This window comes from Anopheles aquasalis, chromosome 3 (assembly GCF_943734665.1).
Source record: "Anopheles aquasalis chromosome 3, idAnoAquaMG_Q_19, whole genome shotgun sequence".
NCBI lineage: Eukaryota > Metazoa > Arthropoda > Insecta > Diptera > Culicidae > Anopheles > Anopheles aquasalis.
Window position 1 is genome coordinate 41,492,215 of NC_064878.1, and position 24,349 is coordinate 41,516,563.

At 46.6% G+C, this 24,349-nt stretch overlaps 1 protein-coding gene across 1 annotated transcript in view; it reads left to right on the forward strand.

Annotated features, from left to right (window-relative positions):
* The first annotated feature begins 824 nt into the window (after positions 1 to 824).
* LOC126577248 (protein dead ringer) overlaps positions 825 to 24,349 on the forward strand; it is a 98,034-nt gene continuing 74,509 nt past the window's right edge. The window contains exon 1 of the mRNA XM_050238718.1: positions 825 to 1,551. The gene's annotated coding sequence lies outside the window, so the exon portion shown is untranslated. The remainder of the gene's footprint in view (positions 1,552 to 24,349) is intronic.

A 24,349-nucleotide genomic window follows, 5' to 3' on the forward strand; every position in this document is an offset into this window, starting at 1 on the left:
AGGCTAAATTGTTCGACGATAGATAAGTAGATAAGCACATAGATAATTAATAAGGAACTAAAAAGCTAGATCAAGTTATTTATTTATGACACTAAATCAAATCTTTTGATTAGTTACTGCCAATATTTCGGTGCTCAATATTTTAATCTGAATTCATAAATTTTAAATATAAATGCCTTAAAAGTTAGAAGTCTGAAGAAAAATAAGTTCATTGGCCAACGTAAAGAAATATAAGTTAATTGTTTTGTTATGTTCACAAGTGGTTTTCAGCAGTTTGTGGTACCGGTATATCAAATTCCTGTGCCTTGGAACAGCAGGATGCTTCATTGGATCGCGAGATTGTCTTACATTTCATTTTAATTACTGAAAAATAATCCAATTCGCTCATAAATCAAGTTGATCTAGTCTTGCATTAAAACACTCAGATAAACTTAATTGTTTATGTGGATTTTTGTGCAAAATTCGGCTGTTTTGTTTCCTCGGGTGTAAGGAGTCTGTTGCCATCTCGCTCACTCGTACGCCGGTTCCGCCATCGCGACCAGCCCCCTTTTTAACGCACTCTCGGTAGCAAGAACGAGAAAGCAAAAGTTGCTTCAACTGATGAATGAATCGCAGTGGAGGCGCATTATGCTCCGGCCGAGGGTCCGCGTCCCAATCCCATTCATTTCACTCGCCATCGTGACGTCGTTGGCGAAGCAGTTGGCGAAAGAAAACCGCAAAGAAAACTTCTCCTTCAACATAGCTTTGTGCGAGACTACAAGCGGTATCCGGGGCATGTGTTGGCAGCGCGGTTTGTGGCGTGCAACGCGTTGATCGTCCTGCGTTTGATCACTGCACTTCCGTTTGAGAATTTGCGAGAGCCAAAGGAAAGGATTTCTTTCGTGCAAAACTGTCTACTCTCGACTCGGTGTTGCTAGTGCTGGTGCGGGAGGTGCATTGATCACTCACGCCAATATTAGTGTTTGCCAAGTGTCGCCCACTGAAGGGTCATTATGCGTGTGATATGTGCGGTGTGTGCGAGCTAAAGTGTTGAAGGAGGTAAGGCGGTGGTTATTCTGTTTGCACGGGAAATTCTCAGCAAGTGAATTGTAAAGTGTTTGGTGGAAGCTTTGTACATCACCGGAAGCATTGATCGTGGTGGTCGATCAAATCGCAACCAACAGAAAACAACACATTCCCGGTAGATTCACGAGTAAAAGTTGCAGAGTGTTTAAAAACAATTCCATAAAACGTCTCAGTTTGTAAAGTTCGGTAAGAAAACTATCTATCGTGCGGTTGGTAGCTGGAGAGACAAGAGAGTCTGTGTCGCCGTGTTCGTGTAAAACAATCAAGTCCTATAATTCCCGAGGTGCTAGCGCTGAAATCTTAGGCCTACAACAGTTTAAATCCCAACAGTCATGCGTTGAGTGGTGCCGATAAGTTCAAGCAACGCAAATTCTCGGCTACATTGTGCCTAAAGTGTGTGTTTGAATGCGGTGTAATCGATTCGTGACGCTCAGCGTGATTTACTGACGGTTTATCGTGGCAACTGTAAACCTGCTTATCCAGAAGGTAAGTACGATTTTAAAATCATGTAGTGTAGCGTCTAGTGTAATGTAATATTGTAAGCATATTGTGTTGAACCGCCAGGATCGTTACTTCAACATTCCACATCAAATGTTTGTCTTTCCTTTAGGGGTGTTGGTTATGATTTGTGAATGGTTGTTCACAGATTTATGGGAGTTTTATCGTAAAATTGTTACAGTATGGCGCAGTTTTGTATACAAACTTGGTGTACAGGTTCGCAGTTTAAAAAAATATTCGCAGTTTATAAATAATATTTGATCTTTTCTCTTAGTAGAAACACGCAAAGTATATGTCGATTCGGGACACTTCGTGATGTGAAACTGTCGCAATGAAGTTGAAACAACTTGCGATTAAGTAAATTTTTAAGTTCAAGTACATACGGTTAGCCAAATATTTTAATTATCGTTGTTGTTAACGTGATTATTGTACATCTCACTGGCTATACCTTCAACCAATAGTTGACTATTTTACTGTTAAAACAAAAGACTTGTCCTCTGAATGAACATATTCCTATAGCTCGCAATCATCCTGAACGCGAATGTGTTAAACTGAAGCATAGCTTCAGATGTTTGCTTGTAGACAACGATACGAACTCCCGTTTGACTCTGGCATCAGTCTGGCAAAAGCGCAAAGCCACGGCATAACCTATCATTATGGCGCCGTTTAACGCCCGTTTCACACTGAAGCATAGGCCAGGTACGCAGCTTCCGAGGATCAGCGTTGGTCGAGGAAGATGATGAGTGGTTTGTCACAAAAACAAAACCAAAAAACCAAGCGAAGAACAGACAGCACATTGGGAGGTCCCTTTGACGCCAAGTGGGTGCGCGATACCCTTTTTCGTGTGTTGCTCTGTTTTAACACGAGACTTCGAAAGCAACAAAAAAGTATGCTTCAAAATAGCATTTGCTTATTTGCAAACTTTTTATGAGCTCTTCCTGTGCACGCTGCGATCCTCGCGAGCAGTTTCCAGGGCATCTACAGGTGCAGCTGAACTCATATACCGCTAGTTGATCTCGCCCTTACACCATGCAGTTAAGCGTCTGAGGGTAGAATATGGTTTTGCCACATCCTTCGCCCTAGCTCCTTCTTTTGTCTTTTTTACCAGTGACAATTCCTGGATGGGTGGTCTCCTTTCGGTGGCATCGGTTTTTGCTCTAAGGATCCCCTTTGGAAATCGACACTGCTGGGAGCAGATGCCACTTGTAGGGTACATGGGGAAGGGGGTCATGTATCCCGGAAATGCAGCGCGAGCCGGATCGCAGCTGCTGCTTCTTCCTCCGTTATGTGGTATTATTTTTTGTACAAACGACAAGAATATGAGGAACAAATGCTTTAGCAAAGAAGGTCCCAAAGCTGCTATCTGATAATACGATACTTCTTTTGTTCTAAGTAAAAAAAAGAGCAAACAAGTGAAGCACTTCAAATCATTTCACACATCAAAGTAATCCAAGCCAAACGCCTGATCAAAAAGCGCCTTTCTCCGCTGTTTGCGTTCCGTAGTTGAGTACTTAACTTTCCAATTATTTCATTCGATAAAACTCTCGTTTGCCATTTTTGTTACCACTTTTTTCCTTCCTCCCTTCCACTTCGTTTTCGTTTTCCTCGATCGCACAACCTTTTTTTCCTCCTTCCATAACCGATCTCCCACCAACTGGTGTTGGTGTCCTCGGGGAATTGCGCTTCCACTCCGCTCAGTTTCGCTGCATCGTCGCGTTTTTTACTGTGACAAGATCACTTCGATCTTGTCGTCGTCCTGTCCCTGTCCCTGTCTCATCGTTGGCCGTCGACAGTGTGTGCTTGTGTGTTGCGTGTGTATGTCTGCAGACTCATTAGTCATCGTTAGACGCATGTTGGGCACGGTAGCGGTGTCCTCGCTCCCGCCTCTGTTCACTCGAACCAGTCCCAGGCGGTGATCGTTTTTAAATGTGTCCCAGTCAGTCAGTGTCTGTTTTTTTGCTTCTTCATCATCCGTTCGATCGTCCAATCCAACCGTGTTCGCTCTAATTATTGAGAAAGTTTTTGATAAAAACGAAAAACAACAAAAAATCGAGGACGAGGTGTGCCGTTTCTGGATATAATTGTTTATATCCCGGTGGTGCAAGTTTCCCGCGCCTTCATCGACATTGAGGAACATTGAGATGCTCAACTAGAGGACCGCTGTTCAGTTAGTTGCTAGTTTCCGCAAAAAAAAAACCCGTTCCGATCACTTCTCACTGGGCAGTGGCTGAGCTAACGCGGCATTTCAGTTCAGTTCGGTGTTCGTGTCGTTAGCCGTCAGCCCGTCCTAATCGATGATTAGCGATCGTTGTCTGTTCCGTCCATAGCCAGTTAGGGGATCGTGCTGGCTACTCACACGCAAGCTAACAGTAGTAGACCCCTCAGGGCGAGAGAGTAACGTCGTCGAGAAGTGTTCGTACTACCGTATTAGTGTATCTGTTTGTGTCTGTTTTACGCCTACGCCTGTCGAAAAGGGTGCCCCCCCCTTCAGCTGTGTTCAGGTTCCGGAGTTCCCGAAAGCATCGAACTTTGATTTCCTTGTGATATTGCGACTTGAAACGGCCTCAAGATTCGGCTGAAAAATCGGGTGCCCGTGGCGCTGTATGCGGCCATGGGCGGTGGCCAAACCACCAACACCACCACCACCACCACCACGGGTACCGATTGTCGCGATACGGACTCCGATCTTGGCGATGATTCTCCGCGGGTAAGTTCCTCTTCCTCCTCTTCCTTAGAGCCAACGTCGCGGGTCCCGGCCACTCGTTGCCAGTGCCAGGGGAAAAACCTCTTCCCAGTTGATTGCAAATGCACTTTACACACAGACGGATACAGCCGTACTGCGTTTTTCTTTTTTTTTTTATTGCAAGCAATTCCGATTAACGGCCATTAGTATGCATGAGCTGCGGATGATGCATGCATGGAAAGGATAGCGGCGAATAGGGGAGTATGCCGGATCGTTAATAAGGCGCTCGAGCAATGCCCTGCCTCTGAACACTAATTCTCTCTTTACTGGGAGAAGGTGGAAAGAGCGCTGCGATTAGAGGGTCCCAAGAGAGGCTGCTTGCTTCAAAAGACAAAGTAATTGATCGCGACATGGACTTGGGCTGGTCCCCAGTCTAGTGGTCAAGTGTAACCAAGCGCACGCCGATTGTTAGGTGCCTGTCCTGGACAAGGACCCTTGGGGTGCCTGGCGCACTCGACGCATCGATACATGCCAATTGATCGATGGAGAGAAGCGAATTTCAAGTTTCTTGATGTTTAATTACACAATCTATGGCTCTCTCTCTCTCTCTCTCTCCCTATCTCTCTTTGGTTCTCTTTGGGCATTTAATTGGGCAAACACTACGACCACCACACAACCATGATGATAATGACGATGATGATTGCAGTCTGGTGGTGGGACATAAAATTAAAATTCAAAAAAAGTTCGTCGAGCAGAGAGAAGAACCGTTCTGTGTGCCTAGAGTGGTAGTCCGTGGAAGGTGTTTACAAATTTGTGCCCTCGAACTAGCAGGCCCTGGATTATTCCCCGTTTTCCCCCCTTCGAGGTTGGTTTGCACCTTTGCTGCTGAGTCCTTTAAGGAAAGGAGCATGGCGGGTGTCTAATTATGATTTATATAAATATAAATGAACCACGATGGGGAGCAGCACCTCACCAGGGGACCCCCTTTTTGGAGGGTTGGATTGGTTGGTCGGTTACGGCTTCACCCCTTCGACGAAAGGCGGCACTGGCCTTGGAGCGCCTTTGGAGAAAAGTTGAATAACACTCGAGGTGTGTGGTGCATGCGATCACTCTGACCACTGGGCCTCCCCAAAAAAACTACTGACCAGTGCTGGCCATCGCCAGGTGCCCAGACACAGAGCCCAGAGTGGAAAATGCTTTTCCACATTTCTTCTACGACGAAGACGGCGGTGGTTAGTGGTGTTGCGTGCACTGGCCATCCATTCGTCCCTTTCTCACACCTCACCTCCTCTGTTCCCTTTCGCGTGTCGCGTGTCGTGTGTATGTGTGCGCGTATATTGCGAGCGTTTGCGAGCAGCAGCTCGCTGGTATCTCGTGGTAATTAATTCAAAACAATTATCCTGCAATTAATACAAATTAACCGCAAGGCAACAACAATAATCATAAAAAATACGTCAAACGGGTGGTGGTCGTGGTGGTGAGGAGGGCAAGGAGGAGGAGGAGGAGGAGGTGCATGCAACGCTGCTTCCGTTCCCGATGCACTCGGCTGCAGTGGTGGTGGCGCTGTCAAGGTGGTAGCCGCCAGTCGGTAGTGGTTGGAGTACAATTATCGTAGTAACCGCTGCTTGGCATCGTCGTCGTCGTCGTCGTCGTCGTTGTTGAGGCAACCGCTTGAAGCCGCAGCGAACAGCATCATGAGCAACACAAGATGAGCGCAGCCTACTCTGCTTCATTCATGCTGTGTGCGCTCGTTGCTGCGCTTGTTGAGTTGCACGAGTTCCCAGCTGCCACGCTAGTCCTTCGCCGATTAAACGGCCCGGCCATTGTCTTATTACCGCGCGATTCTGTCCCCGGTTTTTGGTGCCAGGACAGCCCAGACCCAGGTGCTATAAACAAGTTCACCTTGGGTCGCAATGGACACCCCAAAAAGGCGATCGATCTGCGGCAGCAGCGGTATCATAGGGTCATAGCTGAGATGATGTTGACCTGCACCTGGCTGACCCGGTGGTTTAGTACACCGAAGAGACAGCGCGACAGCAGCGTAAAAAGTTACCTATCGGACGACTTGCTGGTGTACAACAATGTTTTGGAACGACCTGGACGACCTCATCATCAAACTTTTTCCGAGCGGCAGGAGACTTTCAGCGGAGACGGAGACCTTACCGTGACCTCGCCCACGAATGGGGAGGCCTGTTGGCGCATAAATCCCCAATAAGTGGCTTGAGCGCACACAAAACACAAGATGCCCCACAGTCTCTGCACTTTGCCTCATCGTCGCCCATCTTTTTGGTTCGACAATTCCCCGCTGTCTACAATGTCGGTCCCGTTAGAGGATCTTAGTTGGTGCCGAGGCGCTAGACGAGGCCAGGGCCGGGTTTCGATCATCACCGTCGCCGCCGAAAGCCGTTTAAAGCTAATCACTTACTTCGACCGCGATGCGATGCGTGATGGCCAGCCAGACGGAAGTGATTGTCCCCTGGCTAATTGATGCAACCACGGCGCGAGATTATTAGCATCACATTTATGAGCCCCCTCCGGAACGGACACCGACCGGTCGCTTCCCTCCTTTCACTGGTGCTGCTCCGGCCGGTTCGAGCGCCAGTTTGATGGATTGATTGATTGCTTGCCCTCGACGGATGCCCTCCCCGCCGCCATTCGATCCCGTTCGATGAAGCTTTCTCTGGGGGATTTGCAACAAAAAAACGAACCCCTTCTGTGAGGTTTTATAGCCGCGCGATCGAATTAACCTTCGCTTAGCCGGCCTGGCCGTGGTATCAGATTTGAATCCGCGTTTTGTGAAGCTTAAACGGCGCCAGATCAGACAAGAAGAAGCAGAAAATTGAGGAAAGTACAGCGGGAGAGGGGGTTCGTGGTGACCAGCTTGGAGACTTGGAGTAGTAATTACGCTGCCAACCCTCTTCGGCCGCTCCACTGTCTCGCAGCTGGCTTAATTATCGAATGTTACATATTCGATGGTTCGTTGGAGGGTTGCTTTGGGTGCCGCTAACCCATGAGACCGTCGATGGCTTTTGAGCCAACGATTTCAGGGTGCACTCCACACTCTCTAGCTCTCTAGTGTACGCAATCACGCACGCTTGCACTCACCGAGCCACGGTGCATCCTATTCCGCAAAGTGGTGACGAAGTGATGGACGACTATCCCGGTAGCACCGGTGGTGGCACCGATCAACCGTTCGAAACCGATCTTTTCTCACCCTTTTCTCCAGCGGTTCTGGTGCACAACCGCTCTCGTGGTTCGCACGGCGGCCAATCGACCTCGAGGTTTCTCACAGTCACACACAGCGGTCCGGTCCAAGATGAGGCCCATAATTTCTGGTCGCAGGGTTCTCGGATCGGCCGTGTGACAAATGCACCGATACCAGGACAACCCCCGTTCACACGGCGTTAATCGTGGCGCAAAAGGGTGGCTTTGGTTGTGGTGTGTGGTCATCGCCGCGGTCCGTCCGGTTTTGTTGTTTGTTGCTGCAAGCAATTGTCTTTAATCGGTTCGCGAACTGAGGCATTATTGGTCTCCAATCTGTAGCAGCAGCAGCACCACTGTTGGTAGTTGCAGTTAAACGGCGCTTGCAACACTGATCACTTGGAATAGCGATGCAAATTCACTCCTCTACTCCTCGCTTCGCAGAAGGTAGATGTATAGCATCGTTCAAGGAGGCAATCAGCTGACGATTGACTGCGACGAAGAACAATTAGTTGCTTCCGCGGACAATCCGCAACTTGAAGCGAACCGCTGGTCGCTGGTCCAGCTAACAAATTGATCACTTTTATCAAACAGTCAAGCAGGCGGTGCATCCACGGACGAGTGCTGCTGCTGTTGCTTCTGATGTTTATTTGTTTGCTCTGGTTACCGTTTTAATGTTTGCTCGTCATCGCGACTGCACTGTCACGGACTGACTGACGGATCGGCTGGCGGAAATTTGAATCCTTGTCGTGATGCGATCGTGGCCGTGGTGAAAGGGTAATACAAAACGCTCTGACTACAACCCGAAGTTCGGATCGTGCCTTGGTGACCACCATAAAATCGGGTTAATTAAGATTAAGACCCGCTTCTAAAAATATATAGGGATCAAGCGAGGAGGGAGTGCGCTGCGATGCTGCGTTCCAGTAAATCTTTGCATCTTGGAACCTATCGTGTGTCGAATGTCGAGCGGGGTTCGTGTGCGTGATTTGCTAGAATGATTCGGAAGGGGCCACCAGAAGTCGGGCCACCGAAATAGGACACTGGTTTGTTTGTCGAAACAATGTTTGTTCGGTGAATTAGTGTTACCACAATATTGTTCTATTTGATTGTAAATATCGATGTATCGGTGGTGGTGGGTGAGGATGTTGCGTTTTCCAAATTAAGCCAATCAAGAGCAAAAAATGAAGATCGGTCGTTCGAAATATGTGCGTTCTTCCAATCAATCGAGAGTGTTATTGACAATTTTTTGGTAGCAAATTGTCTAAATAGTAAACAGGGCAAATGACACGAACAGGTTCAGATTGAAAACTGTTAGAAAAGCCTTTCATGATACCAAGGCGAATTAAAGTCATGTTAAAACTAGAGATAGATATTTTGCCATTAAACATTGTATTTGTTTTATACAAAGGGCAATCAAAGTGAGTGCATCTCTTATAACCTGTACTGATTTTAATAGACTTCACTGTCAAATAGGTGTACTGGCCTGATTTTTGAGCTTTAGCTGTTACATCGACTTGAGACCGTATAAATGTAGGATCTAAAACTTAAACATCATAAGAAAACCAACAAATTCTTTTGAAACATGTGCTATATCAACATCTGTGTATCAACGCTTTCAGCATAACAATTGTGTGCGGTTTTGTTTCGTTTTCAATTAAGACAAACAGTTCTTGGGTGATTGCCGAATGAAATAGTAAAACATCAAATTAAAGACATAATTTGAAAGACATGTTTGGTGAAAGACAGGGGAGTTTAAGGTTTTTTTTATTAGGAAAACCCTTAAGAGAATGACCTCAGAAGGACATTACTGGTCAGGGTGAAAGAAGCAAATAAATTCCAATCTGGCAATATAAGTACAGGGTGCGCCATCAGGTGGTCCCCTATTTTAAAGTTGAATAACTTTGTCATTTTTCAACAAATTTGGACAAATATGCCAGTTCCTGAAACGCCAGTCTATGCCATTTTAGTAATGGATCACTTCACGTTAATTGAGCGGACTGAAATTGTCACACTTTATATTGAAAATAATCGTTCACTTGTGAAAACTGCGGTTTTTCTGTGGGTCTATTTAAAAAATAAAGTTTATTCCAATAAACCGAAAGCTATGAAACAACTTAAAGCAACTGAAATGGCGAAAATAGCTCCCGAAATGTTGTCAAATACAATGCAAAATGCCCAATAAAGGTCCGCTTTTTGTATGTAGAATGAAAGCGTTCATTTGATCGACATCATATTTTGAGTATGGCACAATAAATGGCATAGAATAACCTAGATAAAACTGATTTATTTTCTGAAATCTGCTGAAAAATGACAGAGTTATTCAACTTTAAAATAGGGGATCACCTGATGGCGCACCCTGTATAGGAATAAGCTACCTTAAAAGTAAAAGGAAACTACGGGTTTTGGCATTTTTTCCTGTATCAATGGTCTGAGTTAAAAAGGTATGCTAGTCAAAATCCACTAGCTATGCTGTAAAACATCAGCACTAAGTTTAAAAGGAGTCTCCTTCTCTCTTCCTCCTCCTAATTATTAGATAAATAAAATATTACAAAAAATGCTTTTGAGCATCCAATAAACCACTACTAGTTAAGAAGGATACTGATCAGTACTTCTAGTTAATCTGTTATGATGTACATCTCGTAAAATAGAATAAAAAATCGACTACTCAACAGCACTTTTACTAGAAAGAGGCCTTTAGTAAAATTATGTTTCTTCTCCTTTGACTTTTTCCTAGCGATCCGTTTTTATGTCAAACCTTCCCTGGTGTAAATGTCGCTTTAGTTCCCTTCCACAATCGTCTGAGTCATACCTTCCTAGTGATTGATTCTTGGTGTGGTCAGGTGACTCCTAGCAACGTCACAACCGAAAGAGCAGACGCCTCCTTTGATGAAAAGCTCCGTACTCCGCAAGGTCAAATGACAGGACCGAGCAGAGCTACGACAGAGGCCCCGCGAGATGTATCACAACACCGCACCAAACAACACGACACGATGAGTCACGACCCCCATTTGACCACCTTCTCAGCATCTTCAAACCAACCAGCCGCTCAAATCGGGGAATTTCGGACAATTGAAACTTTTGCCACAAAAGCGAAAATCCTTAAAAGCCGCTGACCCTCCTAATGGATCATCGCACAGTCCGACTTGTCTGGACTCTCTCAGGTGTTTACGAAGGGTGGTCAGCATTTAGCGATCGAGCACCTGGCCAACTCTGTCGGCCGCGGGGGTTGTAGTTTTTTTGCACTTTGTGCTCTTCCATTTCCCACACCCGAAAAGCAGCAAAAGAAGTTTACAAATGATCACCGCGGAGCGTGGTTTCGGTGGTCAAATTTGCCCTCGTTTGTGTGTTGCGGGTGGTATGTCGTTGTGTAACGTGATAGCGACCGCTAACTCCTATGCTCTGCTGCGCCATTTAGCTCGCGGTCTCGCGGTTTGATATGGCCCAGCTGCGCCCTCAATTTATGTGGTATTTTTTTGTTGTTGTGGCCCATCATAAAAAAGGTGAGGAGTTAAATTGAAGACCCTCCTGAAGATCCTCACGCTGAGCAGATCGATTGCTAATAGGATTGCAATGCAATGGAGTGAATGCCGTTTTTTTCTCTCTTCAGTGTCGCTGGTGCTGCTGATGATCAACTGAGGCGAGTTAAGGGTTGGGAAAATGGTGGGAAAATGTCAAGCAGCAGAGAAGTGAGGCTGATCAGTAAAGCGGGTTGCGGAACGTTAATGAATCAAATCAAGCAGTTTACAAACATTACACAGAGACCTGGGACGAAGGCTCCGGATGCTTATTAACGAGAGTCTATCAGCAACTGCCGAACTCTCAGTGCGAATGCAGAGAAACAATTAGAAGCACCTCACGCGGATCGCTTTTCCCTCTGCGATCTCTGGAGGGAACTGGCACCCAGAATGGACCCCACGGAATACCCACGGGTTGCCCTTGCAAACGCCCGGACGAGATGCCGTAAAGGTAAAGGTAAATTAGTGAAATGAAAATTAAAAACTTTAACTCGACCACCAGCACCACTGGCTCGGCTCACCCAGCACACGGCAAGGCAGCAACGTCGACGACCCGTAATTGTTCGTTTCCTCATTCGCTCGCCACCGTTTACGATCGAAGCAAGCCGCCAGTCAACCCCTTTTCCACGCTGACCATGGCACCTCTCGACCGACCGATCGATTGCCTCGCGCTCTCGAAAGCCACCGGATATGGGCAAACATTAAAGGACCGGAGGACCCCCTCACCCGCCCAACCCACCGAGTATGGTGGTAACACGGTCACAAAGGGAAGGGAAGGCTTTCGCGCTCGGTCGCGAAATTAAAGTGTTTTTCCATCGATTTTTCGTCCACCGTCGTCGTCGTCGTCGTCAGATGCGTCGTCGGATTGTCAGCCAATGTATGGTATGTGTGCAAGGTTCGCTGTGTTTGTGTGTTGGCTTGTACTTGTAGCGAATTGGTGAAGAATTTGCCACGGACAGCACCACCGGAAAATGCACGCGCGGAAGGGGGAAGTTAATGCTGCTGCTGCTGCTCCTTCCAGTGCTGATTGTTTCAAACCCCCCTTATCACCATCATCCTTGCACCCCTTTTTTGCTGCAACCCCCACGCGGAGTAATAAAAATTAAATTACAAATAGGCGTGGTCTATCGAACATCCACGGGGGGGAGCGGAAGGATGGAAAAAGGGATCAGCTCCGGCAACTCCGGCAGCAGCTCCGGGAGATGATGATGATGAGGAGGAGGAGGAGGAGGAGGACGAGAGGGCGCGTGTGCGCGCGCGCGCTCGCGCGAACCCACTTTGCCTTTTATCACCGTTTTACACCACCACCCCGAGGGGGTTGAGAGGGGGACGCATGCGGTCAAGTGGTCACAGCCAGCGCCATGCACCCTCCAATCGCCATCGCGAGCGAGGTGGTTTGTGTTGCTGAGGCCGCGCGTATCGTCATCGTCGTCATCGTCGTCGTCGTCGTCTACCTCCACACATCCCTGACACACTCATGCAGTTCGTGCGTGTCAGCGAGAAGGGTCAGGGTGCTGAGAGAACCGACAGACGGGAGGGGGGGGGCTAAAGTTAATTTAATCGCCAACCAACTGGCCGACCAACCAACCAACCAACCAGCGCAGGCAGAGATGCATATGATAATGTTGGGTTTGTCCGGCATCCATTAAAACGAGAACGAGCGAATGGAAAGGAAGAGGAAGGGAGGAGAAAGAGGAAGAAGAAGGCAGCACAGACCTCCTCCCCTCGGGGTATCTTATCGCGAACGGTGCATCTAGCGCAATCGACTACGTTGGCTCTCCACGTTTGGTCTCCACTCGGCGTCGCTAGACAGAGGCTAACTGGACGCCATTGTGGCCACAGGAGTCGCATTTGAAAGATAAAAAATACACGAAATTCCTTTAAAGAGTTTTCTTTAATCATTTTCTCATCATCGCCCCTCGTCAAATAATTTTATAATCGCATGGCTGGTGAGCATCGAATGTTTGGTTTCTTATTGACAAAACATACATGCAGTACATTTTTACCGGCTTCTGATTGATTCCAGTCTTAAACCATTTAGTTTTTTTTAGTACGCGGAAAAGATGCCAATCACTGAACTACGTATGTTGTATGCATCGAAAAAGCGCTCGGTAATTCTAACAAACCTTTACAAACTCGTATTGCTTTAGGTTGTTCTGATGGAACAGAACACCTCTTCTTTTAACCAATTCTGGTCATTTCTGATCAATCGCTGGCTTTAAACGGCATAGATAATAAGAGTAATGATCTTAACTTACTATTTGACTGTACGAAAACGGCTCATTTAAATTATTAAGGGACCTCCTAATAGACTCTAGGAGGTCCGCTTGAATGTTGATTCCGATTTGGTCATTATTTGATCACCACGCTATGAGCACGATCATTTTGCTCAATATATTAGTATGTAGCCCTTTTCTCAACAACTTTACGTTTTGGTAATGGTTCTATTTTGAGATTTTAATGCGATTTTTAGTTACTAGTATTTTATAACCTTATTTGACCTTATCAGACCTTATTCAGAGGATATTGTTACCGTTACACTATCGCAGACTTTGTGGTTTAATTTTTAATCCAAACTCACAAGGACTCGGGGGCTCCAACCAGGCCGTGGGCACATGCCCAATGGAAAAGAGTGTACTGATCCAAACTAATGTAAACGTATGGTTACAATCGCCCAAATGTTGAAATCTCCCTTCGAATATTTTTAAGATTTCGAATATTTGAAGGTTAGTATTTGCAACGGAGCACGCTCTTTGGCCAAATTTAAAAGGAATAAAAAATAGTAACGAAGAAGCACAATTTCGCAAGAACGACTTAGGGGGGGGACTTCGGTATTTTCGGGCCAAAAAAAGGCCCGTTTTTAACGATTTTTTGCGACGTAACCATTCAACTGTATCAACAACTTGAATGGTGGGAGTTCCAACGTACACAAGTTGTGGCTCAGACCAACAACGCGCATACCAATGGAGGGACTTAAGGGAGCGGATGCACCTAGGGCTGAAGCCAGGGCAATATCGGCGTCCCACGCCACTCTTGGGCCCGCGGGAAAGGAAGGAAGCAAGGGCTATTCTCCGACACTTCTGTTTTCACGTGCCTAGGCATGGACTCTAGTTTGGGAGGGCAGGGAGGTTAGGAGCAAGGTGATGTCGGGTGGTTGTAGGCATCCCTTAAAAGAAGATCGTTAAAGATCATTTGTTTTCTGGTGAGAGTGCTTTGGCACTGCTATCCGATTGCGAGTCATCTGGAAACAGGCATACCGCAACCGGGTAGTAACGGAGAACCAAACAGATAGGTTTAGTGGGTAGCCCCACACTGTTCCGCGGGCTTTCCGTCGGTTCGTACGACTTAGTATTCCCTCTGTTTGTAAAACTAAAAAAAAAAAAAAAAAAAAAAAACCATTCAACTGTATTTTTTCAAGTAAATGACATAATAATCTACAACTTTTGAAGAATATTTGGTATTCTTTTGAGCAACATTGATTGAAAAATTAATCCATGTCATCAAATTTAGGCAGTCGTGTCTTTGAAAAGATACTTTTTCTGGTGCCCATCGTAGCTGCGTGACGGGCCATCAGAAAAATACAAATTGATATTCGATAGAAAGATTATTAGTTTATCTATTTTAGTATAAGTATAGGATATAAGTTTATCTATTTATCGCTCTTCAAAGTAGCGGGCTGCACGGATCCTTTTATGAAACGTGGATTTTCAAAAATCTGTATCTTTGTCAGTTTTTCCTCGATTGATCCAAAACTTTTACACAATACTCTTGAAAAGATCAGCTTTCAGGGAAAAATGTTAAAAACATGTGTCATAAATAAAAATTAAATACCGAAGTCCCCCCCTAATAGCTTGTCGCTAATGTCTATAGAGACTCTGCAGTGCTGTTAAGTAGTACATTATGAGGAAGTTGTTAATGAATTTACACTAATGAAATCTACAAGGGTGTCGCGTGAAATGGTTAGTTTATCTAAATTAAAGTTTGCCCAATAAACATTCATAGTTACAACGTAAGGCAAAGTTAGTAATGATTCCCAAGTACCCAAAAGGGTAAGGACGGCCCTTGAGATGCCACCAATACGCAATCAGCAATGTTCCACGCAATCGCTGCTGCTGCTGTTTCAGCACCAGTCCGGGGCCAGTCGCGAATCAGGAAACGTGACCAGCGCACCAGCGTGTCTAATGCGCGGCATAATCATTGCATCGTCGTGGTACCCATTTCTCGCTCGCACACCTCACTTCCGACAGACAAATCGCTGTACCAAGTGAGAGCCAAGGGAGGCCAATTTCTCGCGTAATTGACTTTAATTCGAATCCAATCTCCGGGGGCCGGTGGGGGGGGGGGGGATCGATTAGCGAACCACAGTACAGGGGACACGAGGACCATCCGGACGCACCTACATTCCGGTGGCCAGGACTTGCAGGTGCAGCTCCAGCTTTGAACTCGACGCACCCTGGAAAGACGTGTTGGCTTCCGGTGACGGTGGTGGTGGTGGTGGTGCAACTATGTAGGACGCGCGAACCGAACGGCGAACCGTTTTGTGGCATTTTATGTAATGGCCGCTGGATGGTTGCGCTTGTTTGCGTTCGATGGTTTTTCCCCGCTGCCCAGTTTTTTTTGTCCGTTTATGCCCGTGGTGCCCGGAGGTCTTACTGGCAACGGGAATGGCCGGAGAGTGAGACCAGCCGTGGAGGGAATCGTGTTTTGTTTCTGGTATGGCGTTGGTTGGTGCTGAGAAGGATGGCGCTTGGTGTGTGAGGTGGTGGTGCAGGTGGCCATGCCATGTGTGTGCTCGGTTTACAATGTGTTTTTTTAGCGTTTAGTGGCCAGCCTGGTGCCAGGTTGAAGGCGAGGTGAGGAATCATTTTTGTATGAAAAGGATAATGGGTTTGTTAAAGGTTTCCATTTCTGCTCGGTTTGTCTCAGGTGAGGTTGCGTTGGAGGTTCTAAACAGTATGGAGAGGAAGGATTAAATTTATTCAGTCTGCTGCTGGTTAATATAATGTCGTAATAACTCCTAAAATGAATCAAGGGGTCAAAAAATCAAACAAAATCATAGCTAAGCTAGTGCAGAGTCCATCATCACTGCACGATTATGCTTCATACGCTTATGCTTCTATTTGTATTATGTTGCTTCAAGCAATCCATTAGGAGAAGTAGTTAAAGTTGGTTACCCCATGGAAATAAGTCGAAAAAGAGAAAGATTTAGATAGATCAGCATATCGTCCTGAAGAATTATGCAGCGTGAACGTAGGGAAGATGCGCATTAGTCATCTTCCTTCTGCATAGAATCTCTAATTTATTGATGACCTAGGTGATGATAATCTATGATTTTATTACGTTAAACTTGGAGAAACAATCGATGATATTATGTTGTTCTATGTTGTTTCTATGATCCGTTAGCAACTCGAATCTTCAAAGGAAGTAGTCCAATGGAATCCTGGCATTATCCTGCAATAGCATGATTGCCATATGCTCCTACAATTCATGTCAAAGGAATAAGGAACTTTTATCAGAATATCATGCCAATGACACCGAAAATGATGTTCTGTGAAGATCGATTGCAAAATGTTTATTTTTGTACAATAAATCGTTAACTGATACTAAACCTGGATGTTGAAGATGGAGTTGAATGGGATACAGAATTAATAAGAGTTATATTTGTGAACTACAAAAAAAAAAGAAAAAAATCCACCTCTTTACTAGTACATGATTCTAAGAAGAGCGTCTTTATCTAGATATATTGTTTGTAAGCTAATTCCCGTAATTCTGCCACCGAGGCGACATCGCCTCGAATGCACTCTAGAATCCGATTCTGCTCTGTTTACAGTTGACACAATCCCTCAACTTACCGGTTGATAATTGTGGTGTGACCATCGACGAACATTAAACATCCAACTGCCATGGAGCTCTAATTGACGCGCAGAAAAATCGTGTACCGCCTGTTGTATGCGCATGACTCCGATCGCCGTGTTAGACCATTGTTGCGATATGGATTAGAATTCACGCGTCCAGGCGCTGCCAGTACAATTAGAATAGCATCATCAATCACCCAAGAACACCACAACATGCCTAGAGCGTCACCACCTAGGCAAGGGAATTGTTATTTTCTTTAAATCCTCCACAACATTCCGATAAGGATTCCCGATTCCTCCTCACCCTTGATTCCGCCTTCCATGAGGTATTTGTCCATGCAGCCGCCCGTGTCCGGAACCCGGTAATATCGTTATCGATCGGTGAGCCGGTGGTCTATAAGTAGATTTGCTTCCGTTTGCAAACACCACCTCCGACGACGTGTCTGTCCGACAGACCTGCCATAGTCACCGTGCCGTGCCGTGCAATTCTTCCTCGAACCGCTAATACCGCTTACGTTATTACGTGTCCCACCGGCACCGGCAGGAGTTTTTCGGTTTTAAATTGAAAGCCTCTCCACCACCACCACCACCACCGTCCGTGTCTGTCGGACATGGGTGATCGAATTTCCCGAGTTTCTTTGCTTCGTTTCGTTTATATTCACCACGATTTATAATGCTATCGAAAGAAAGAAGCGACCGACGAGCGAAGGAGCTGTAGAAGGCTTCCTTGCCGGTGCCCGCCTTGGCGTAAAGAAGCCAAGCAAATGGATGGATTCCGATCGAATCGGCTCGTTCGGTCCTTGGTCCTCCGTCCGTTGAAGCAAGTTTGCCTTGCGTCTTCGCAATAAAGTGCTAAGGCGATGACCACGCGGCAATGTATTCCAAACGGAACGGAATGATATCACCCCGTGGGTGTTTCGTCTCGTCTCCTGCCCTATTGCTGCCCTTTTGGGTCAAGGATTTCGAGGGATTCGATTTCATGTGTCGCTGTATGTCGCCAGCATGTGGAATAAGCTGTCTGATCGATACATAAATCATAATTTCGGTGTCCCCTTCTCTGGAAGTACCCTGGAAGGTAGGTGGGAGCCCGCAGCCCCTTCATCGTTGCGCATGTTTGCGGCTTTAATTAAGTTGCACGACGAATCCTCGCACAGCACAGCACAGTAGAGACCCGCAGAGGTCGAATGGTCGATCGATTTCGGATCGATTTCATTTGTCATGCCTTATAAAATTCCAACAAAACCGAGAGAGGGTGCCTGGAGTTCCATTACCATGGTGACAATCCTGCAAACTCATCGATACAGGGCAATCCGATCCCACGTGCCTCGTATTCGGAATTGGAATCAAATGCTCCACGACAAACATGATTAGACAGGAGAGAGAGAGAGAGAGAGAGAAGCCAGTTTGCGTGGCTCTCGGACATTGCTCGTTGACATCGAGGACATCAGGACCCGTAGATTGTGTGACAGATCAGAAAGAAATCAGATTATGATTAACCCCGCGGAGCAAACTAAGCGGTCAGAATTGGCGCTATTGGCTGATCGAGATCCGGTGTGTGGGATCTGTATCCGGGGGATTTGCCCTCGGTGCTCCGGGTCACTCTCTGTCAAACAGCCCTCTTACCGTCCGTCACTGATGAAGATGAGTGAGGTCAATTGGCACTCCTTCGAATAGGACCCGCATTCTGTTTGCGAAGGATCGCACACTCCCTCTTCGAGGTTTAACCAGATCGTTTGGAAAGTGATAACAACGTATTGATGCATTTGGCCGATTGGAGGTTTTGATTTCGTTAGTTTAGTGGCAATGTGTGATGGCTGGAGACCCCATTTGTGATCTCTGGACCCTTGGTTAATTAGAAAGAAAGGAGGGAATGGATTGTGGACGTGTTTTGGCGGACTTTTCCCAGAAAGGAACAGTTATCGAAAGTGAGCTGCTGATGCTGGGCATCACTAGATCATTCTGGCCATTCTAGAGAAGGCCGGGGACCTTCCACAGGAGATCATCGGCACCTGGAGTTGTTCCTGCGCGGCCAGCTATATATGCAAATAAAAATGTTCCTCTATAGACAAGCCATAATTATCGTTCATTAGCGCTGTGCTGCATGCAGGAGCATGAACAGCATGTTCTCTTTGCGCCACACCACTGGCTAGCTGGTTCCCTGTCTGACTCTGACTGTGGCCAAGGGTATGGGATGCTTCTAGCAAATCACACTTCACCGGGGACGGGGTGCTCCGTCCATTCGCTTCGGTGTAGCCGTGTAGTTTGTTTGCATTAAAAGCACTTCGCGCTGGTGCTATAGGACCCAGGGCTCCGTCCCGGGGCCAGACCCTTGCCATCCACCAGACTGCATTCTCCACATTACATCCCGATCCCGATCATCATCATCATCGCGTTGCGTTCTCGATCAACTCCGATGCCCCGTGCTCCGTGGCCCAGCGGAGGTCCAAGCGAACAGAGAAGACTCTGCGCTGCGTGAATAAGCGAGCAAATATTGATTTTCTCCTTTACGAATGTATTTATCGAGCTCCGTGTCTCGGGGGCCGCAGGATGCTGCATCCACGGCGATGGCCCCGGCCACGATGCAACGTTCTCTGTTCTTCGGACGTTGAATCGGTCGGGCATCGGTACCGGGATCTCTCTGCGCACCCCCTTAGGGCCTAAACCAAAGTCACACATTGATATTAAAAAGCGAGAAAATGTTCGCTTGTTTGTAATCACGTGGAATTCAATCTGGGAAGCCGTCGCGGTCGAAACATCAGATTCTTGGCCGCTCCTGGTGCCGGTCCCGGTTGGATTCTCCGGTTCGTTGTTTGATTTCCACGAGCCTCGAGGTGGAACCGGTATGGTACGGTTGAACTATAAAGCTTTATATCGCACGTAATAAATGGGAAGGAGGGGCTGAAGGGCTGGCAGTGATGGTGATCTACTGACCAGAGACCACCGGGGAGTCACAGCGCCGCGCCATGGCCGCGTTGATTCCGTTGTCTATGCGGTGCTGGATAGCATCGGTGCCTATCTCCCGTCACGTTCCACAAGGGAGACCACGATGACGACGATGTCCAAGATGAAGTCAAGCGAATGCGCTGAGGCTACTGCTAATAGCCATCTAACGCCATCTATGCGACGCGACGACACTGGTCAGTGACGTTGACCATGTTGGCTGGAAATGCATTTTTATTAATTATCCTCCTTCTCCTGTTGCTCCTTCTCGCGCCGTGCTTGATATGTCAATATTCGGAATTGAATGAGTCAACAAAGACCCCTCCACAAGGCTCCGAACATCGGGATCGAAGTGCCGTACAATTAGAGGAATCGTCGTTTGTTTCGCTGCTCTGAGTGTGGGGCTCTGCTGAGAGAAGGGACACAATCGTGGTGCGGTTTTGATTTCATCCTAAAGTTTGTCAGGGAATGTCTATTTCGAATCTTAATTCAAACTGTAGTCTAGACATTTGATTTAAATAAAAAATCCCTTTTTTGGTACCTTATTTCGATCTAAAGCAAGTCGTTTACCACTGTATTTTGCTCAATGTGTCTGTTTATAATCAACAAAAAACTGCGGATTTTTAGTAAAGTAAATAAATTGGTGAAGATTAAGGTTAATGGTAAAGTTTGATGTAAAATCTAAACATCAACTTTGTTCGCACATTCATGACTGACTTGCTTCCTTATAAAGGATTTGATCAGATTTGAAATACGAACATAATATTTTCACATCAAATAAGTATAAATCGTTATCCTGATTAATGTATGTAAAGAATCCAAGATCCTTTGTTTGAAAAAAAGTTGGTTTCGATAAAACTGGTAAATTGATTTCGATAAATTTATAGCTGTGCTGTATTTTAAAAGAATTTCGTTCATTTCTTTTCTATATTTCATAACGGATGCTTTATCTAATGCCAAATAGTTAAGATTTGATAATAGAGAATGGGGAATAAGAGATTTTTTACCACTTTCGTAAGTTTTCCTCTTTCTCTCCTTAGTTGAACTTGTTCAAATAGCAAGTTCCAAGGAGACATTTACTGAGAGAGCGAGAGTAGTAGAATTTACTGAGCATTTCAAAAGATAATCGATTTTCAAAGGGTTGTTTGGAAATGGTGGAAAGATGCTCTTTTTTGCTGTTGAGAGCTAATGAATGACGTAGATAGTTGTAAGTTCCTTGTTTAAAGTAAAGAGAACAATATGAAGAACGAGTTTATGCACAGAAGATCCTATCGAAAGAACCAGCTCGTCTCATCCGGCACACTGATCGTTCGATCATGTACCTTTTTTTTACCTCTGCTCTCAGAGTTATGCAGAAGAGAAATCGGTTCGGTAAAATACTCGTTCTGTATTTATAACACCTAATTAACACTTTACGCTAAAAAGTATCTAAACATTTCCATGCAAATAAACTCGAAACCGATCATGTTTTACTCACAAAAGGAAGAGCATGTGCGTGTCTGTGAGGTCTGTGGGTGAAGGAAGATGTTTAAGGCCAGCGAAACACAAAGAAGAAAACCAACAAACCGTGCACACCCCCAAAAGATGACCTGAGATCACTCAAATATCATTCATCGGAGACGTAATTTCGTCAATAAAGCTGGCGCACCTCTAGGAGAATTCACTGGGGCCATCATATCCCACCCAGTCCATGGCCCGTACGGGTCCAAGCGCGGACGCTTTTTCGCTTTTAGAGAAATAACACTTGTTGCCACAAACCGGTCGTGGTCGTCGTGGTCGATCTTCTAATATTTACATTACAATTTCGGGGTTTTTGGTTGGATCATGTAAACCTCTCGCTCACCTTCCTCTCTCTTTTCTCTCTCTTTTGTTGACCACTGAACCACCCCCCCTGGGGCTGCAGTTGGATGGAACGATGACAGTCCACTGGTGGTTCAATTCAGAGCACGGCCGTGAGCGCGCGGGTGTGTCTTCATTTTTCGGGGAGGCCGCAGTTTACCGAAGAAAAGAGTTTTGTTAATTTCGGTGTTAATTCCTGTCCCCTACTTTGACTTATCAAACCAGCCGGTTCCGGCTCGAGATGCCAAGTGACACTCCCAACGATTCCACCCTCCGGGATCAGTTTAGACGACGCTGGAATTGCGGCCAACTGCTTCGACGAACTGCACTCAATTTGTTGTCCTCCCCGGGACTGGATTTAATTTCTTTTTTCAACATTCTGTGTGGGGGTGGGGAGGAAGGGGGGCACTTGATGATACGTGAGGCATCCTCGGCCGCGGTCTGCGTCCGTCCGTTCCGTTCGGCGCGATCGCCGGTCGTTTGTCATATTTCATCACGCGCCAGAGAGTGTTGATTTACAAATTTCCTGTTTCCTTTCCTTTGACGAAACCGTGGCGTACCGTGCGGGTTGGGTGTCGGTTGGTGCACGTAGCCAACGTCTTGAAACCCCCGAAGACCGAAGACAGACCGAAGGGGACTCCGGGACGAAATGTGTTAAACGGAACACTATCCGAAGCGAGTGAGTGAGGGATAAAAAAAAGGGAAAAATCAAAGCAAAATTACGTATTTCTTCTCTCTCTCTCTCTCTCTCTCTCTCTCTCTCCCTCTCTCTCCCTTTCTCTCTGTTTCACGGTGCGTACACGGTTCAGGTCAGACTTTATTTGCTTAAGAAAAGAATTTCATTAAATATGAAACGAAAGCGAAGCGATCGACGAGCTAAAAAGGAAGAGGTTACCATCGATCGTTGTCTTCTAGAGCTTCTGCTCGTCGATCTGCTTTAACCGATCGTGATCCAGGATCCGCGGTAGTCGCATTGACGCGCAGAGTTCGATCTCGCTTTTCATATTTTAATTTTATGTAAATGGCTTCATTCCTCGACAATCATCAACAGCGACGCGAGAAATTCAGTCCGCGATCGAACAAAGCAGGCACGTCTCGCCTGTTTGTCACCTCGGAGTTCGCTTCCGGTCAGTATCGATAACAAATACACCCCACCCACACAGACCGCTTCACACCACAGCGGAGACGAGTATGTACGGCGGGGGTTTGAAGTGGTGCGTGATCAGACACATCAGACGCCTGATCAGGCTTAGGGATTCTCGCGAAACGCCTCAAACGGACGACGTTATTGATTCTGAGCTTGTTTGCATACACACCTACGACACGGGACGGTGCTTTTCCGTCAACGACTTTCGAGCGATCACGATCCGCGTGGTGAGTCAGCGCAAGAGAGGTGCGAGTATGCAAAGAGCCGGAGATGTCGTAAAGATTGGTCGACCATTTCCGATCGTCGATGTCTCGATAGCTCTCCCAGGGCACTCCCATGCGTCCGGTGCGTTCGGATGTTTGTGTATTTGTCAGTTATGAATTGACGCGCGAACTGGGAAATGGGACTTACGGTTGTTTGCTGTTGCACTAATCATGTCCGGAGGACAATGAAATGACGAAATGATGATCGTTTTTGAGGTGGAAATGACGGATCGCACTCAAATGCTATCAGATTTTCTTAAATCAATTCCCGATTCCGACAGTATTCAAATCGGATTCCTTTCAAACGTCCTTGCAGATTATTAGCACCGGAAGAGAGATGCTGCAACGCAGTTAGCGCAGACGCAGACACTTCATAACAGCGGTACAGTAGCCGGCAATAAACGATTCGCGTTGAGTACGATCCGCGATCGGTTTGCTACCAAAAGAGCTCATCACTTTCACCGGACGCAGACATTAAATCATCTGCTCATCGGTTGATCAGCTGCTGCTGCTGCTACTGTCCCGATCACCGAGGAGCAACGTGTTGTGTTGTGTCATTTGATGTTTGCGCTGTTCGCACCCCGGCAATCCGCCGGTTTTATGGCGCCAATAAATTATTCAATTAACTCGTCGCTACGTCGCATCGCACGCCTTTGACATCCGCGCACATTAATCCATCGCCATCTGCTGGCTACCCGTGGCGTGCCGTGGTTGCTTGGATAAGGGATGATGTTCAATCACTTCACAGACAAACCAACACTCGGCGCAATCAATCCGCAAGGTTGCTAAGGTTGCTTCGATGATGCTGAACTTTCGCTCGACCTCGCGTGCCCGTTGGCGACCAAAGACCATTTGTGGGCCCCCTCGGGGGGGAGGTTGACATCGACGTCAACTCGACGACGACTTTTCAGGAACCATCCTACGCTTAGTGGAGGATATGGTGCCAAGGTGTGAAGATCATTAAGATGATCGTTTTGGATTTCCCTCAAACCACCATCAAACCAGCATTCCGCCCTTCTCTTCACTCCCTCTCTACCTCGAGGGGTCATAGACAATCTGTTGTGGAATCTCACTGGGCTCTCCGGTAGCTCCGCGGGAAAATTACATCAATTTCATTAATTTGACAGTTTTATATCAACTCTCCACCACCCGGTGATCGTGTGGCTTATGGAGGTGACAATAAAAATGGCCCCCGCGGGGCCCCAAACCCGCGTGTGAGACGGAGACGCTACAAGATGAAGTGGATTAGTCACTCGCCGTTGTCGTCGTCGTCGTCGTTGACGTCGTCGTTAGAGATTCCGGGATTTTGTGCGGTAGGGAAGGGAACTGGGAAGCAAATGACG